The sequence below is a fragment of the Bombus impatiens genome, unplaced genomic scaffold (genome assembly GCF_000188095.3).
Source record: "Bombus impatiens unplaced genomic scaffold, BIMP_2.2 scf_0637, whole genome shotgun sequence".
NCBI classification, from domain to species: Eukaryota; Metazoa; Arthropoda; class Insecta; order Hymenoptera; family Apidae; genus Bombus; species Bombus impatiens.
This window is the reverse complement of record NT_177056.1, coordinates 524628-541305: the sequence shown is the minus strand read 5'-3', so window position 1 is coordinate 541305 and position 16678 is coordinate 524628. Positions and strand designations below refer to the sequence as shown.

Sequence of the window (16678 nt, the reverse complement as noted above, 5' to 3'; positions counted from 1 at the left end):
TTTATAAACATCTCCTTGCTACATCCAGCCCTAAAACCTTCTATAAACCAAGTTCTATGAATAAAGTAAAGGACAACATTTGAAATTTTCAGCGAATTTTTTAAACAAGACTGCGCATTCTTCCATTTGCAGTACAATCTATAAACCATAAATATTAAACTATAGTAAAGTTTATTTAGGAGTACGGCGGCTGTTTTCTTCTTGTAATAATCGGCGAGCTGGTGGAACCAAGCGTCCGCGAGTAGTAACAGTCGACGCATCGTCAGACGCCGGAAATTAATCCACGGGAATGCGTTTATATCAGCGGGACGCTCATTCTGCCAGTGAATGCCACGTCAGTCGATCAATTTCGCCAAGATATCCCGCGGTCTATTTAAACGAGCAACAACAAAAGCCGTACACGAACAACAGAGGGAGCGGAGAATTTCCAAAGAACGATTCTCCACGTCGCGATTGAAAAATTATGTCGCTGGTTTACTATACCCACACCGATTTATAAACATAATATCGTAGATGCACGATGTTTCTATTACACATGTACAAGTCACTTCTTCGTTGTACGTTAAATATTGTATATCTCATGAAACGAAGAATAATACTTCGAGGTAAAGTTCTTTTTATCAAATGTCGCTTCTACCGGAGAATATTCGTGAAAAATTATGGAATATCCATGAATTATAGCATATCTATAAACTTCTAAAATAGCCAATATGTGTAAAAAGTTGAAAGATATTTAACATGTCACTCAACAAAAACCGTAGAATACTTGACATTATCGGAGATTAAAAAAGTCTTACATATATGTGAAGAACTGAAAACATTGCAAAGAATATCGGACATTTGTAAAGAAATTACAAAATAACGAACGATCGTAGAAAGCTGTGGATTATTCGAAACTTGTAAAAATGAAAAAATCCTAAGAGATCAGATACCGATAAAAGTACGATAAAATTCTCTTCGACCATGGAACACCGTAAAATAATTAACATTTTCAGAGAAATTTAAAAATAGCAACGCGGACAAAACTTTTGCGTCACGCGTGGTTCAGTTCGCGTAAGAACAGAAGCTGGCAGTTTCATCGCGTCATCCCCCGTAGAAATGCAGCTCCTTTTGAAAAGCGAAGCCGCGGGCTTGGCCTCGTCACGCCATGTCCAATTTGTGCGTGCGTTTTGAAGAGCTGTCACGCACGACCTGCTTTTCCAGGAAAATTCGCTTATTAGCATCGTTTCCTATCCTCGGATACAACGTTAACGTTCCGATTCTACCGATTCCACGCTACCATTTCTTTACATCACGATCCTTTTAAATTTCTTATTCGTTCATTTAGTCTTCTAAACGATAAGTTTAATTTCGAAGAATGTTTGCGATAATAGTATTTACGAAGAAATTATCGTTACAACAGCCTATGATAATAAATAATAATAAGAATTCGAATTCGTGTGAATTTTTCTAGAAATTTTCTCAGCACGAATTAGGAATGAAATTTTTCGATAAATTTCAACAACATGGAAAAGTACACAAGTACATAGGGGACTTTTTGTTCTTCGCGATTAATTATAACGAAGATTATAAATAATAAAAGGGGCACGCACGAATTTCCTCCAAATATTCTCAACATGTATTAAACATCAGATTTACCAACGAATTTCAGCAACATTTCCTTTGAAAATGTACGTGCATCGCAAATGTTTCATCAAAATACTCGAAACATTATTAATGTACACATTTCCATCAGAAAAAGATTCAGCAACTGCATAATTCATATGGAAAGTTGCGCTCGCGAGAAAGGTTTTCTAGAAAGACACCCCTCTCTTTGAGCCCCTCCAACTTTTTCTCATAAAACATTCTTCTACGTGCAATTAAAACAAGAATCACGACTTTCCTCAATTACTGGACGTTCTACAAACACGAGGAAACCTAAGAAAAATTCTCGCTCGAAAATTTCACGAATTTCATCACAATCACAAATTCGTTAAAGTCTTGGAATCGTCATTTTTTTTTAACAAAGATTTTTAATATATCGAAATTGCAGAATCTAATTTTAATCTTCGAAATCTTTTTAAAAGAAAGCGGGGGGTGGGGCGGTGGAGAAGTAAAGTAAAGGAAAGAAAACCAATTCAATCTGAGCTACGTAGCGTTTAATTAACAGCTCTCTGCAAATATCGCTTCTTCGACCTTTTCACAATGCGTGGGATACACACCTCCGTGTTATCGAAACCAACCGTTTTCTTCGTAGCATTACGAAGGAAACGTTGTGGATATTCTGGATATCCATATGTGATTCCATTAGCTCCAGGCCCGGAAATTCCAATTAGAATGAAAAATTCGTCGTGGACCGTATTAGCCGCAAAATAAAAATTTGCTTCAGTTATATCATAATAGGTATTGCAGTAAGTAAATAGTAAACAAGCACTATAACGAGTACTCTAAGTATTTATTTACATTACATGCTACTCGATATACTCTTACACTAAAATATAGTAAATATTGTAACAAGTACTCTACTTTGGATACTTCATATATATTTTTGCATACCATATGCATTTTTCCGTCCTTCGTTCTCCCGAAGGTATTTCTATTTGCGGTCTATATATAAACATAGTGTATAATAATAAATGTAATATTGTAGATGTAAATTTTGTAGCCATTGTGAAAAGGAAGAAAGCAGAAGTACATGGAAGAGAGGAAGAATCAGAAGGGATCGGCCAGAGAAACGATACGCAAACGGTTGGGAACGGGTCGATGTTTTATCAGGCTGGTCACGCAACTTCCACGATTGCCGGCATTTTTCCCCGCCCCGCTATTATCGGACACCCTTTAACGTTGGCAACGAGCGCACGATAAGATCGTGTCGTCCTTCGATATTCGCTATTTATGGGGATGGCGGAGCGAGCCGCATGTAAATGGCAATCAAGACGAAACTAGACTCGAGGGTGGATTGCAACCGTTTCAAAGGAGTTTCGCGGGTATTTTGTGCGGTTGTTGCAGGCTTCTGGCCACTCGAGTATTGCGCATAATTTTCTAGTATTTCCATTCTAGTACTTTTGCAACGACGAGTCAAAGACCGGTTGTTACATTTCGAACATTTCCAGATACTAAAACTATAGGAGTTAAAAGAAGAAGAATATTTAAACCACGTCCAGAATTGGAATAAAAATTCCACCTGCCTAAAAATAACGAGACGAACATTTTCAATAGATAAATCAAAGATAAACAAAAGTAAATATTTCTCTAAAATAACGAAAACCCTAAAAAAAAAATCCACATCGCGATTAAAACTTTCTGCACTTTACCTAAAATCAATCTCACCCTTGCGTTTCGCCATTCACACCGTAATTCCCTCAAGCTGAAACGAAACAAAGGAACGGGAGAAAGAAAACGAATTTAAAGAAAGATAAAGAGAAAGAAAGAAAAGAAATACAGGAAGGAAGAAATCCGGCGGAACGAACGCTTCCAGGGCGAGCCAACCACCGCCTTCTTCTTCGCCTTTGCGCGAAAGACGCTCAAGAGGGTGGTTACAGAGACGGTGGGTAGAAGAGGAGAAAACTCGGAGGCCAGGGTGTAACGTTGCAGCCAGGCAGGGCAATTTATCTTGTTGTATTAGCAAATGGATGATAATGACGTGGAATGGGGGCGTACAGTGGGGGTTGGTGGAAACTGTCGGAAGCCCCTGTAAGCAGCTGCAGTTACCGTCGGGTTCTATGCGGCCGACTTAAGTGTACATGCATTAGTGTGGCACGGTCTTAAGTGTACGGCCGTGTAGTCGTGACAGTTTCTATCCGTAGCGGGGCCAAGGTGTGTCTTTTTAACGCTGTGTATTTTGTACGTGTGTTGCCGGGGGGAGGAGGTCGGAGTGTCGATACAGCCACCCCATCGCCCTTAAGTGAACCAAGTGTTTTGTTATTTAAGGCGGCCTTCTCGAGAAACGAACGATTCTTCTTTCTTTTGACGAGGATGAATGTTTCCTTTGCTGGAAGGGGTGGTTTCTTAGGCACGTTCTTCAGGCTGTTCAGGCGCAGTGTGTGTTAATCAGAGAAATAGGAATTTGTGTTTTTTCTCGGGGCTCTTTCGACAGCAGCTTTGGATTTTTTAAACGTTTCAAGGAAAAGGTGTTTGTCGTTCGATGAAATTGTTTATTACTTGATGGATCGAAGCTAACGGTGGTTCTCAAGCATTGGAAGAATAATATTTCGAATTATTGGAGGGCTGTGCAGGCTATGATTAATGATCGAAATCTGACCTTAAATTGATAAATCGAGGCAAAAATTCCCGCGTAAATTGTTCTAGATCGAATACAGAAATGTTTCCGTCGAATTTGCAAAGTGTGTAAAGGACAGCTTATGCGTATTTAATTATTCCATTCTCATCATTTATATAGGCAGGAAATGTAAATACACAAAGAATAGCATCTCGTTTCGAATTCAGGCACGCAAATATACATCTGTGTCTTTTATATATGCACAATATAGCAACGAAAGGATAAACGAGAAACGTCTTCTAAAAGTTTGGAAGAGCGTAGATATAAAAAAGACGCGCGGAGTCGCTCATAATTATTTGTCACGAAATAATGGAGTTATTATACAATTATAACGGAGAATGTGCCGGGCGGCAAGATAGGGCACGATGTTGTAATAAAAGAACGTAGATTAAGAAGAATACGGTACGGAATGGGCGCAAGAAAAACGCAGACGTTATAACGCAACATTCCGCTGTTTCCACGCAAGCCAAAATAATAAACATTTATTATGTTCTTCGAAATTTCATCGTCGTCCGAAACGAGAATCAGCCAAGAATCGAAACGTCGTCGACAAGAACAAGCGCGTTCTTTTAAGGACAACGCGTTACGCATTTTCCTACCTAAAAGTCAATCCAGCAAGAAACAGCGGCGATAAAACGACAAACTGTTCCACCGATTAAATTCATTAAAACGTAAAATCTAAATAAAAACGAACGTCTCCTTTCATCGTCCGATCGGAGAAGATCTTTCGAAGAGCTAGCTACGAAGCAGCAAGCCCGAGTCGCTTATCTTCCTATCTTCCACGATTAATTCTTATATTCGTCGTAAATCAAACGAAAATCCCACGCAAAATTCGATCTACGCTCGAACTAGGATCGCGAGGTCGTGAAAGAAGACAGGCTGGAAGCTTTGCCGTCAATTTACGCGAGTCGTTATGCTTGCTCGTTCATCCCCCATTGTTACAACCTCGAGCAGAGACGTTGCAGAAGGGTTGGAAAAGTCGATCAGAAGGCTTTGTGGCAAGGAGCCACTCTCCGGATGCTTTCACCGCTGTTTACCAACCTGTCCATCACCGACTACCAATTAGTATTGTAACCGGTGGACGTTTCTACCACGCGGCGAAGAAACAATGAAGAACACGCTTGCCATCGCATCTTGGAACGTTCTGACGATGATGTTCGTGAAGATAAATTCGTCACAGAGGATTACTGGTTCCGGGTTTACGTTCATTTTATAGAGTTCTGTGTTGCTTCTTTGGGAAAAGGGATTGCGGACGGAGGCTCGAGGGTCGATTTATAACGTAAAATGCAAAATAAATTCAAGCTTGCTAATCTTCAAATAAATATCTAACATTTTCACGATCATTTTAGACAGGGTAGACGTTCTAATACGAAGTTGATCTCTACGGCCGTGTCATTTTTTTAATACATTACGGTTGCCAGAGTGTATACTCTACGACGAATGCAACGTTGACACAACGTAAGGGTTAATAAACACCTTACATACTAATCGATAGAAAAAACAAGGGTCAACGTCGGTGATTTCACCGTGGAAAAAATAAATCTTCGTTAGTACCGCAAAGTTCGTTTAATCAAGAACTTAACGAATCCTAACGCGTCCTTCCATTAATCTTCCTCCGATTCTCCAGGCAATGGCAGTACGCATGCATCGCGACTATAATGCAGTCATCGTAACTCACGCCTCACGAGTTTCGAATACCCACGGTGATTCTAATTTACTTGCGAGGACCGAGCAGCGAACAATACAACCCGAGGGCCAATTTACATTTTCGTTCGCCTGATGAAATAACGACGGGGCTGCTGGCAACGTCGAAAAATCATTGCTGATTTTCAGGAATTACCCAGCAGAAAGGTTTCTATACGAGTAGATCTATAAGTAACGACGTCTCTTTGATATAGCGTTGGTCGATGTCCTAGCGTATTACATATTTTGCATAGTTCTTCGTCATTTACATATTATGGTATTTCATCCATTCTGCCGACTTTTCAATGTTTTCTTCGTGCCGATCGTATTTGTGCTAGAGTCCTTGCCAACTTAATTGCAAGATAGCGTTACTATTAGTAACATCGATTACTAAGTATCGATACTTAATAGAATAGTTGCGAGTACTTATAGCTCTTAATATTTATAAGATGTTAATCTTAAGATGCTAGTCCTTTCCTTTCTTCCTTTTCTTTATCGATCTTCGACGGACAAGCGTTATATCTGAATAGTCGGGAAAAAACTCCGTAACTATATTCCTCGTTATAGCTGTATAGAAAATTTTCATAAACTTTAAGTCGGAGTTTAAAAGATAGACCGGATTTTAAGCAAGAAATAGAGTGACTTTAGAGTTAAGAGAAATTCAATTAATTATGTCCGTTCCCGGTGAAAACCGTAATTTCGAACCAAAAAACTTCCCCCGGGATTATTTCGGTTCTGCGCAAAACCAAGTCAGCTTGTGATTTCACTGCATTAAGGAAGAATGACAGGTTTACAGGGGGGAAGATTTAATTCTGATATTACAACAGTTCAAGAATCTCTCAATATATTTTTATACAGATAAAAAGGTCGAATCTCTTTTCTGTTGTTACGAGAAATTTAATTGAAAAATATAGCAAAATTTGCTACGGCACTGTCAAGAAAGGAATTCATCTAGACTTTTGAATTAAATGTTAAACAAAAGCAAATATTCCGCTCGAAGTTCAAACTAAAATTACTAAAATTACTAAAATTACTAAGATTGCTAAAATTGCCAAAATTAAAATACAGTACTTGTCGCAACGTTCAATGGATGAAGTTTTCTGCTCCCATTTGTACAATTAAGTTCGTAAAATTACGAATCTGCATAGAAATCCCGCAGTCTGATTATCACGAAACCCTTTACCAAGAGTCACACACATCTAAACACACTGGTAAACTGCCGTACTAACTGCGAAAGTTCCCTCTCGCCTTTCGAACGCGTCATTACCGCGACACAATGCACGCTAATCCTCGATACCGATGGGAACGCGATATCTCGCCAGCGTCGTAGGATTTGTTCCCCTTGGTGGATAAGATTGAAAAACGGATTACTCGAAGGTGATCGGAGCATCCGACGAAAAGGATCGACGGCGGAGGCCATTCAGCTGGCAGCCGGGCTTTTGTGATTTTCTCATTACCGGAGGCTGGTGCCTCGACTTCGATTCACCAGGCGGCCCGCTTTTCATCCCTTATTTCTTCCCACTCTCTTGCACGCGAACCCACGTAATACGCTTCCTCCTCTACACCGCTACGCCAGAGGAGAGGATCGGTTGACCCACGTACCGGAGAATTACGCTCCCTCCGAGCGTATTTCCGCGCCGGATGCTGATTCCCGATAACCGCCGGGAAATCATGTTTCCCAATCGTCTTAGATACTATTCGTGCTTCTTGCTTGCTTCTCTCGTTACGTTTACACGAATTAGGGAAAGATTAGAATAAACACCAATGCTCGGTTCCATGGCAGATACGCGATAGCGTACAGTGACAGCGTATAAGTGTATTTAAAAAAAAAAATATATGTGTGTAAGACGAGATACGCGTTTTCGAGATGGCAGCGAGGATGGATGCAGGTTTTTCGACGTGGTGTCAGTCTTGCCCTATTTTATTTTAGCAATTCTCACGGATTTGTAACGATTTAAGAAACTATCGAACGAAAGATTAGGACGAAAAATCATTATAATCAATTAAAGGAATTTTATGCCGCTAGAGAGCATAATCGATAATATACATTTAACGATACATTTAATAATAACAATAACGATGGGCTTGCATATATTTTCATACGATAATGACTGGAATAATACGATTAAGGACATAGTCGATCATAATTACTTCATCAATTTATTATTTCACCAACGTGTACATACAGAAATATATTTTCGACTCTGAAATTATAATAATCTCTACCATTCACATCCATCAGCGGCCAATCCGCTAATTACGAAATGAAACATCGAAAATGGAGGTTCCTTTCTCCCAATTCGTACGGCTACAGGTAAATCGAGTTTACCGGAAACTTTTAATGGAGCCAGCCGGAATAATCGGCGAGAGATTTCGGTTTCGCCTCTCGAAACAGAATCCAGAAAATTCATGTTCATTCAATTTCACAGGAGCAAACAGTGACAAGGCACTTCCGCGAAATTAATTTTCCACTCGTTATGTTCGAATTCTTTCGAACACTCAAGAATATTCCAAACTCGTTACCGCTTTTTTTTCATAATGTTTTATTATCAACGAATACGATATTTTTTTAGCCCTAAGCGAAAAATGATGGAAATCCATACAAATTATGATTAGGCGATAAATATCGGTAATAGACTATATCGTTGAATAGTTCTATATATATTTCCTGAAAATACAAAACGAATATCGAAGCTGTTTCTTTTATCAATTTTTATCGCATACTTCGTAAATTTCAAAACGTTTAATTTTAGAAGATTTGCTTTGAAACCATCGTGTGTAGATATTCAAGAACACGTAGCAGCTATTAATACGAGATAATGATACGAAGGGTAGATAGAACGAAATTAAAGCAAAGGCTGACTGAGCTGTTTCCGGTTTTTCTAGCCCGGATACCGGTAATTGAAAAGATCGGAATAAGCTCTAACATACATGACAGAATGTGCGGTCTGAGGTTGGCGATTTTGAACGTTTTGTTTCTACGGGGTGAACAATTCGCAGACAGCTCGTTTCCTATTATTTCAGTCAAGAACCTTGGTAACATTCCATGTTACTAATTTTAATTTTGAATAAAGCTAGAAAAGATTCGTGATCTTTTCGCTTTATGTATATTTCTGTGTTATAACATATTATTTAACACGTTTCGATAAGACTATCTACAATTTTCAATAATTTACGATAACCATGAACCCCCGAAACAGGACAAATACAAGTTGTTTTTTGAACTTGGTTAGTTAAATTAGTTTTATTAAACAATCAATTCCCCCAGAAACAACAATCGCAAAAAACCATTGATTCAAAAATTTAATAGAAACCACTCAACATATACAGAGCAAACAAAATTAAAAAACCCACTAAATCTACTCATGACAGTCTACCAAACCCACCTGCAACCACAGGGAATTAACAAACCCAATTGAAAAATTAAAAAATCTGCGAAAAAATCGACCAAACCTAGCTACAACTAAAACTTCCGATTCCAGAAACGACGATCAAATACTAGTCGATGCGAGAGCACGCTGCTACCTGCGTGTAAAAATCGCAAATAAAACTTTCTCATAAAACGTGGGGCGGACCTCGAATGGAGAAAACATTCCTCCGCGAGATGAACGTGTGTCGCAGAAAATGGGGGCTGAGGGCGATGAGAACAATCGACGAAACAAAAACGTGGAACCATCAAATGCGTCACGGGAGGGGTGAAAGTGGTGAGTTTCGCGAGAGTATCGAGTGGAACGCGCGAAAGGGGCGCAAACGCTCGGTCCAGCGAAATGACACGTTGCCTTTCGTCGCTTTGTTTCGTCTTCCGGATTCGTTGGATCGTCGATGCACGATAAAGAGGTTAAAAGCGGGTTGGAGGGTTAATTTCGATGAATGACCATAACCGAAACATTCATGGTTGGTGGTTACGGGGCCATAGTTGCGATTCTTTAACATTTTTGATAAATCAAGCATGAAATTTCCCAGCGTGCAATAATTACGGTCCAATAAAGAAGATTTAATCGAACGTTTGATGGAATGTTCCCAGTTTGTCAATACTTCGTGTGGTACTAACAGCAACTTTTCCTCAAACGTTTCTCTTTCTCGAACGAAAAACGTTGATTTCGCGGTTGCTAATGAAGCGGTCAATGAAGCAGAAACTCGCCAGAGACTGGAAACGACAGCCTTTTGAAGGCATGCGTTAATCCAGACCACCTAAAAACTACTAGGCAAATCGCGAGAAAAAGTTCCTACGAAACGAGTCTGTCGTTCGTTCACCAAACGCACATTATTTGGTAAATAAAATCAATATGCTTACCAGTACAGCCTCTGGTGTGCTGAAATGCATCTTTTGTAAGAGAAAATTTTTATATTAGACTTACTTAATACAAGTAGAAAGAAAGAAATTTTACCTCGACAATCTGCCTGAAAACTCTATATAACACACGCTGCTATAACCTCAACATCGAGCATAAAATATGCTCGAAAGATTCACAAATTCCTTCTAAAATACAGCTTAACAATTTGTAAATTCTCGTTAAAAGCAGAATGATTCGATGCAAAATTCATGAATTCTCGTCAAAATACGCTCCACGGATTCCTAAATTCTTCTCAAGATCCACTCAACGCATTGAGAAGACTACGTCGTTGAAAACGCGCTTTATTTTAACTGGATACCTCGATCCGTTCGCGAGATATGGATCTGAAAGGCGAGCTCCGAGACGCAGGGATGTTGGTCAACGGCGTGACCCACATTCTTTCCTGGAGGTGAGTACTCACTATTAGTAGTAGCAAAAACCCGCTGACTCAGCGGGTGTCATTGAGTAGCGCACACGTGGCTCGCTCGGGATAGGTCAGTGAGTGAGTGAGTGAGTGAGTGAGCGAACGAGTGAGCGTGATTGGGAGGTCCGAGCGAGCGAGCGAGACAGAGATAGAGAAGGGAGAAAAATTAGACTTGGCTTCCACCGACGATAACTTCGGAACCGGAAGTCCGATCGGAATGAATCGAACGGCATTTTAAAGCGTAAGCTGCCTCTCTTCCGACCATGTCAATTTGAATAATCTGGGATGGTTTGTTGCAAAGTCGTCGAATAATTTTTGCAAGCTCCGTTTTAGCGATCTGTTGGATTTTTGCTATTTTTTAATTTAATTTAATGGTAGATATAATTTTGGTAAAATCAGTAGTGAAGAATATGGATATTAACGGCAGCTTTGTACATTCATTTCTGCGTACTTGTTTGATTTGTTCAAATGGAAATTGTTGTCTTATGACTGATAATGGGAGGTTGATAAATCATGTAGTTGGTTTGAACTGCATAAATCTGAGGGAAACGGTAGTTGGATAGAGATTAGATTGTCGGAGCAGCAGGATTATGTCAGTATTAAATGTTTAATGTCGTGTATTAAGGTTATCAACGTTTATTGGGAAATTAGTTGTAAATAAATGATGCATTCTTTCGCAAGAGTACGAAATGATAATGCTGTCTTAATATCGAGTCGATTATTTGATTACTAATAAACATTTAACTGTAATCGCAAATTACATAAACTGTTATACAAAAATAAGGAACGAGATTGATTTTACTTGAAATTACCTTTCACACGAGGCAAATCAATTAAGCGACAGTTTTTATGATATGAACGCTAATTTAGTAACTTTAATAAGACAAACCAGTATAATGTGTTAACTAGGAAAACCTTGAATAAGACGACGAAGATCTTCGTTACGCGATTTAACAAGCCGAAGACAATTCGAAGGTGCCAATTAAACAAACCATGGAACTGTAACGCGAAGACTCAAGAAGTTTAATGAAATAATTCAACAAACTCTAACGCGACAATTTGACAATAGAAGAAAAGTTTCAGCGTTGCTGTTCGTCGAATTCGAGACAAGCTGCCAAAAATTCTACCCGTAGAGTATTATAAACTTTCAAAATTCTAACTTTGAACCAAAGATTCCAGCGATCACACGAAATTTAGATAAATTCGGACGAATTCTAAAGAATAGGAATTCAGATTAATTTAAACGCATCCTGGAACTTGGTGCGGATAATTAGATAAACTTACATAGATTAGACAAATCCCACTGATTACAGTTCTAGATGCAATCTAACGAATGTAGAAGGTAGAGATCTAGATGCATTTACATGAATTCAAGAGAGTAGAAGCTGAAATAAATTTTACTAGATTCTCATATTTAGCGAAGATGAAATTAAATAATATTTAAATTTAATATTCGCTACAGAAACACTCAGAACTCTAATTAGTGTACTGTACTGTACTGTCTGTTTAATAATAACTACTTCATTCCATTTTTACTTATTCTCATTGATCTCGCTGTATTTCTTCCATTCGCTATTCATCCGTTAACAACCTTCTGATATTCGTTCTTTCGACCCAACCCCCTAGTCTTCCTGCACTATTAATCTCATAAAAATTTTTCACAACTTCCCTAGATGGCAATAATGACTAGAGTGCAGAATATGATAAATACTATCGAGTCTTCGATTCCCTTTACACGTCTTCGTCCTCGAATTCAATTCGGGGGCTCGTTTTCAACGTGCAAAATGACGCTACGAGCGCGTCCGTGGCACAAGAGAGGGGTTTATGGGGGGAGGGGAATTACATGTTCCACGATAACGTCATTAATCATTCTGTTTCGAATGTTCACCGTGTAAATGGAGGATCGTTTTGAAGGGCGGCCGTTTCCGCGCGGATTATCTCCCCGACGTCCATGCGAAACCGGCCGGCCGGCCGCAGTTTGTAAGCGTGCATGAAATATTGAACTATTAGCCGGCGGCGATATATCATTTTAATATCGGCCGGAATCAATATCGCTGTCCGCCGGGTTAATTACACGCCCTTTCCGCCAGATCATTCCGCGACAAACGCTTTCACAGCTCTTTCCTTCGCTTTACGTCTCTTTTCCATCTTCCATCTTTTTTCCTTCTTCCGACATCTGCCGCGTTTCACGGAACATTCCTTCATTTAATCAGCATTTGAGTCGTTTAAGGAGATATTCTAGTGTAAGCTTTCTTTGCACTTTCTTAAAGAATATAGCTTCAAAAGTATATGCGCAAAAACCTGCATCTAAACTCCCAAAATTCAGAAAGCTGCTCTTGAAAAATTTTTATACGAATAATTGCTATCGATGTGACTTTAAACGCGTATTCCTCGTCCACGCTTAACACGGCGTCCACGATCCCTTAAAATCTACTCGATCAATCGGCTTAAAATTTCGCGTGTACCTTCGATTAAAATGAATTCGGTACATTCCTCTTTCCCACCTTTTTGAAAGTTGAAAGACGACCGAAAACGTTGGCAATGAAACTTCTTAACGTTGTCATTTTTTTAATTATCGACTTTTCTATTCTGTTCTAGTTCCTTTGGTTATAGACAAATTGAATTTAATTAAGGATCTTCTTGAGGTTATTTTAGATAAGTAGAACGACCGCAATCATGGACGCCATGAGACGAGATTTTTCTGTCAATGCGACAAGGATGTATATAAAGAAGGAAAAAACGAGGATAAATGTAAGGAAATCTAGAAAAATTGAAATCGTCGAGGCACGCGATATACGCAGGACAAAAGCCGCAGTAAATGAAACAAAACGAGGACGAATATAAAAATGGAAAGTGTGAGAAAAGTAGAAGCAAAAGGGGTGATAAAACGGCGAAGGATGACGAATTCGCGGAGTTGGCGTCGATATCCTGACACTTGCAGCGCACTTTCGGTTTCCGTGACTCGTTCCAACGGCAACGATCGTTCAATCACACCGAGCATGCGATCGTTCCGATCGAAAGTAATCAGCGATCGAGTTCGCAGATCTAAAGCCTGTCGACCGTAAAAACGGATTAAAATAACGCCAGGGCTCCAGATAAATGTCACTGATAACGCTGGTAACCAAGTAACGATAGTTAGTCTCGACGTTGATAAGCGCGATAAAGTTGCAAAAGGTATCGAGGCAAGTTTGAAACAAGTTCTTTAAGCGCAGAGATTCTTAATTTTTTGTTTTACGTTCGACTTTGTAATTGGAAGTTCTGAATTGCACGCACACATTTCCCCCACATATTCTGCCGAAAACAGCTTCACGATATTCTTAATGATAAACGCCAGAAAGAGATCGTCATTAACGCCTCTTTAAAATTAATTACCAATTTCCTTACGACCCTCTATCAGATCGCGCTAACTTCACCGCATTTCCCAAATTTCACTAATCAGACGACTCGTTATCACCGTCATCAAGATTCTTCGTGAATTAACGTTATCGTCGAAACTTAACCAGAAACATGAAAACCACGCTATAACGAGGTAAAGGGTGGGCGAGAAATCGCGAAAGAGGGCCGGCCCTAGTCGGCATTAGCCGATTCTAATCGAAACTGGGTAAAAGCTCGTTATCGGAATTGTCTCGAGCTAAACAGAACGGGGCTAATAGCCGAGCACAATAGGCACGGGCCGTGGTCGTGTGAAACACGGCACGTTGTACGGAATCAGGCGCGCTGCTGCGGGGCCGAGTCGGGGGTGCGCACCCCCGGCACGTTTTAACGCGCAATGCCCCCAGATTATTCTATTCTACGTTATGCTAACGCGTCTCTCTTCTTATATAAAATGACGAAGCCTGGGTTGCGTTGCAAATATTTCTATTTAACCCCTACAACATGTAACAATAACGACCGAGTTTTTGTAAAGTTTTACGATACAACAGATACGGTATAATAATAACGGATAATGGTGGATCGTGGGAGAGTGTAGCATTAGCGAGACAAAAAGCAAAATACTGCACCTCCTACTCGTCCTTGCGTAATTTTTTACTCGTAGTACTAAAACGAACGATTAATTTTCCCTTCGATGAATTCTTTAGAAACCAACTCGAATTATTTTTTATACGTACAAATTCCCAAAATGGGATTTTCAGATCCCATCGTTGTAGTACAGTGTCGTACACAGATACACCGAGTCGTTTTCATCTGTATGGGAGGGCGGCGAAATGCGATGCGTTTCATTCGATATGGTCCCAACAGGACTGAGAAGCGCAGTCCAGACGTGCCACCGTGGGGATCGAGGAGCTTCTATTATTTTTCAATTGGCCAGTCGAGCACGCAGGGCATCCCGTATCCCGTCTGTAATTGAAGTTGGCTTTGCCACGATAACACACCGATGAGATAAGACGGCAGATCGAGATAAAGAATAGCGACTGTCGCGAGGGCCGAAACGACAAGCCTGGACTTTGGGGAATGAAACTTGTTTGGTAGATTCCCCCTTAAGCGTGGAAGCTTTCTACCAGTTAGCGACCGATGAGATTTTACTTTATTATCATTTTTATTTGACTTTCTCGTGTTTTATTCGCTCCATTGCTAATAATCAGACTGCGGATTATTTATCCAAATATACTGTCGTTACATACTTGTTGGCTCGATATACGATACAAGTGGTTACTGCTTTTTTTTTTTTTTTAGAAATGTTTCAGATTTATTCTTGTCGAACCTTCTTATTTAGGAGGCCAGCGGCGATCGGAGCCTAGAAATCCGTTCGTTGTTTCCAGAAGAATTAATTATCTCCATGTAAATCCTCAACGATGAGAAGGAAGAACAAAGAAAAACAAAGAAGAACAGAGAAAAGAAGAGAAAGAGGAGGAGACGGCAACGGGAGCGAATCTCCAATAAACAAGAACAAACAAAGGGCTACAGGCGATCGGAGTGACACGCATCGGTGGATTTCGGGATTTGCCAGATCCCCCGGGCCTGGACACCAGGCGAACGGAAGGTGAAAAAAATGAGACAGCGAGCGGTGATCCACGTAGAGCGGACACTGGTGAACGTCGTCGCTCCGTACGCTAGATATATATTCCATTTCAGAGGCATAGACGAGACTAGCATCCGTGAAACGCTCGTGCAGATTTTCCTTTTTCTTATTCCTTGCGCCCCTTTCGTTGCACGTAGCTGAGCGGAATGTAGAATTTCTAAATTTTTGAATTTTTCCTGCTGCTCGAACAGAAAATAGCGTAAAAAAGTAAAGACGATAAAGATATTTTACAATCTCAAACGTTTAATGTAAATATTCTTTTCCCTCGAGCCTCTCATACAGCTTTCTTTCCGAAAGCATTTTTACAAACAAGTTATTCGTTGATCGGTAGCTCGAACGAATCTGTTGCTTGATAATACACGCGACGCTCAACATCCCGTAACATTCAAACATATAGATAAGGAAAATTTGAATTTTTTACTTGTATTCTACAGCTTCCACAAACTGCTATCAAAATTACGATCCGAACAAGTTCCTCGAATAAAAAAAAAGCGAAGGAAAAGATATCAGAAGGATATCCGGCTGTCAAAATGTCGACAGGATCACAAAAGCTAGGACTGGTAAACTACGATAAATGCTAATTAACGTCTGTAACCGGCAGTTTACAACTCGCCGCCATAAATGTCCAATCAACGGGCAAACTTCGCGACGACGGTTCTCGCTCCTTAAGCTGTCGAGTTAGTTTCCGCCACGCTAGTTTCCAGCATTCCTTCTTTCCCCTCTTTCTCCGTCTGGTTACCAGTTAGATTAACCCTCTCCTTTACTCCGCCGGTCTCCTCTCTGGACTCGTATTTCTAAGTAAATTTCGTTGTATAATTAACGTTTAATATCCAGGCAGACCTGTGCGCGCCCGCTTTTCGTGGTTTGCGTCACAGCGTAGCCGGATCGCCTCGAATTAACTGCACCGACGACGCGACGTAATCTGAAACGCGATAGCGGCGGGAGCCTAGTCTCGTTTG

General features: G+C 40.1%; 1 protein-coding gene across 15 annotated transcripts in view; it reads right to left on the bottom strand.

Moving 5' to 3' along the window:
• The window catches only part of LOC100745429 (polypyrimidine tract-binding protein 2), a 423740-nt gene that overhangs the window by 158408 nt on the left and 248654 nt on the right, over window positions 1-16678 (bottom strand). The gene's annotated exons all lie outside the window — the stretch shown is intronic.